Below are 3041 nucleotides of genomic sequence, written 5' to 3' on the forward strand. Positions count from 1 at the left end.
AGTTTCACTCTTGTTACCCAGGCTGGAGTGCAATGACGTGGTCTCGGCTCACCAAAACCTCCGCCTCATGGGTTCAAGCAATTCTCCTGCCTCAGCCTCCCGAGTAGCTGGGACTACAGGGGTGGGCCACCACGCCCAGCTAATTTTTGTATTTTTAGTAAAGACGAGGTTTCACCATGTTGACCAGGATAGTCTCGATCTCTTGAGCTCGTGATCCACCCGACTCGGCCTCCCAAAGTGCTGGGATTATAGGCGTGAGCCACCGCGCCCGGCCGGATCTTGTTTCTTAACCATGAGGAAAGCTCTCTTAGAAATATTCTGCCTTCATTAAAAGCTAGCTGTCCAAATATCACTTTTTTTTTTCCTTTCATGTAAACTATCTTATCACTCATCTGTTTAAAAGTCTTTTCCCTTTCCCCTCAGGATATAATCTAAACGACTTATTCTTTCATTCAACAGATAATTAAGCAACTCTTAGGTGCTACTGAAAATACCTCGCTGGTGAATAAGAAGCCATATCTCTTCTGTCATGGAAATTGCAGACTAGTGCTGGAGAAAGACAGCAAGCAAACACACACCTACATATGTAACTACAAACGTGGCAATCACTATCAAGAAAGGGGATTGGATTTTCTGACCTAAAATGAAAAGAGCAGAAAGTTAATTTGACTGGGGATTGTTCCAATGATCTATTATTTGAATTTCAAACTGCCCCAAAACTGAGTGGCTTATAAGAAAAATCAGTTATGATCTCTCTTGATTGTTTTGGTTGCCTGGGCTCAGCTGGGCGGTTCTTTTGTTCGGTATGATGGAACTGCTGTCAGCAGGGGCTCAACAGGGCTGGGACACCCAAGAGGGATGATTAAAGTGGCAGCAGTTGACGCTGGCTGCCACCTGGGAGCCCAACTGAGACTGCTGGCCAAGATGCCTGCAGGTGGTCTCTCTATGTAGTCTGAGCTTCTCAAAGCATAGAAGCTGGCTTCCAAAAAGTTGCCTCGGAAGAGAGGAAGCAGAAGTGGGCAGGCCAATTAATGGCTTGTCCAGGAATGGGCTCAGAAGTGTCTCTGTTGTCTTCTGTCACAAGCCCAGCAACTAGATCACTCTTGGACAGGGTTACCCAAGGGTGTGAATGCCACGAGGCAGGGTTCATTGGGGTAGCAGTCTAATATAGGAAGTTAAAGATGCCCTCACTGAGAAAATCATCGACGGAGGGTGGGGGGTGTCAAGATCTAAAAGGAGAGTATAAGTTAGCCAGGTGAGGAGCTGGAAGAAATGCATCCACCAAGGAAACCTGGCTCTTTCCAGGAGCTGAAAGAGATGATGTGGCTGGAGCAGGGGGAACAAGGAGGCATAAGTATACAATGAGCCTTAGTCGAGCCTTTCCAGACACATTAAGGAGTCGACATTTATCTGAAACATAATTGGAGTCTGTGTAAGGGCTGATGGCAGGAGGAGCATACGGTCCAATTTGAGATTTTAAAAGATCGCTCCAGCTCTTGTGAGCAAACTTGGTTGGAGGAGCAGGAGGAGGAGATCACGGGAGCCCGGGGAAAAGCTACCACAGTGGCTCAGTGTATAGAACCATAGCTTATGCATGTTGATAGAGTCAGAGGAGATAAAAAGAAGTGGAGGGACTTGAGAAGTTTTCTGGAAGTCGTCTTGGTGGCACTTAGTGATGGATTGGATGTGAAGTATGCGGGAGAAAAAGATGTCAAAACTGACTCCAGGTTTTCTAGCTTGAGCACTCCCGGAAGAAGAGATTAGCAGAGATTTAGGAAGGAGAACTGAGAGTTCAGTTCAGGGCATGTTTATGTTTCAGATGCTTCTGGAGGCATCCAAATAGAGATGTCAGGTGGGCAGCTGGAGAAAGGAGTTGGGAGCTCAGAAGCAGCCAGATTGCTCTTACTTGGCCTGCAAAACGATCTTCAGTTTATCCCCTCCAGAGCCGTCCAAACCCCTTCCACCACCCGCTCCAGGCTACTTCCCTGCCGAATTGCCTGCAGTTTCCCGCGACAGTATTTTTTTCATATCTAGCTCTTTGCCTGTGATAATGTTCCTCTACCTCTGCATCCCACCACATGGCTGTGTCTTACCAGATTTATAGGTTCGACCCTCCCTTTACCATGTGCCCTCGCCCTGCTCCTCACCCCAACGGCACTCATCAGGGCCCTTGTCACACTGCATTTCGGCTGCATGTCCTTCAGCTCTCCCATGGAATGCAAATTCCTTAAAGCAGGAAGTGTGTCTTGTTTAGAGTGGTGTCCCCAGCAACCGTAGACACTTGGTAAATAATATTGGATGAATGAATTGACCTCTGACTTCAGCTTCTTCGTGTTGCAATTCACAGGGAATATCCTATCCAAAGTACACTTCTCTGGACATCCCTCTCCTCCAACGCCTCCCTTCCTCAGAAGCTCTGGCTTCCTGTTGTTTACTGCTTCCGAAGGAGGCTTGGTGCCCCTCTCCTCCCTTTTCGAATGTCTGGGAACAGAAAGCATGCAAGACCTGGATGTTCTGAGGTCAGGATTTCTTAACAAGTGAGGAATTATAAACAGCTTCTGCATATCACAGGAGCCACCAGAGCAGGAGGTGCTGAGGATCAACAGGGAAGATGTAAAAGAGCCTCAACACCTTCTTGGAGGTATAAAGTCAGGTCCAGGGAAAGAAACTTCAATTCCTTATAGGCACCGTTCTCAGGAGACATGACACACTGAGGTCTTTAAGCCACTTTTGGTTCATTTAAAAAGTCTGTTGGGGCGGGGTGCAGTGGCTCATGCCTATAATCCCAGCACTTTGGGAGGCCGAGGCAGGTGGTTCATGAAGTCAGGAATTCGAGATTGTCCTTGCTAACACTCTGAAACCCCATCTTCTAAAAATACAAAAAAATTTAGCTGGGTGTGGTGACACACGCCTGTAATCCCAGCTACTCGGGAGGCTGAGTTAGGAGAATTGCTTGAACCCGGGAGGTGGAGATTGCAGTGAGCCAAGATCACACCACTGTACTCCAGCATGGGCAACAGAGTGAGAGTCTGTCTCAAAAA

The sequence above is a fragment of the Cebus imitator genome, unplaced genomic scaffold, assembly GCF_001604975.1.
Source record: "Cebus imitator isolate Cc_AM_T3 unplaced genomic scaffold, Cebus_imitator-1.0 Scaffold223, whole genome shotgun sequence".
Lineage (NCBI taxonomy): Eukaryota > Metazoa > Chordata > Mammalia > Primates > Cebidae > Cebus > Cebus imitator.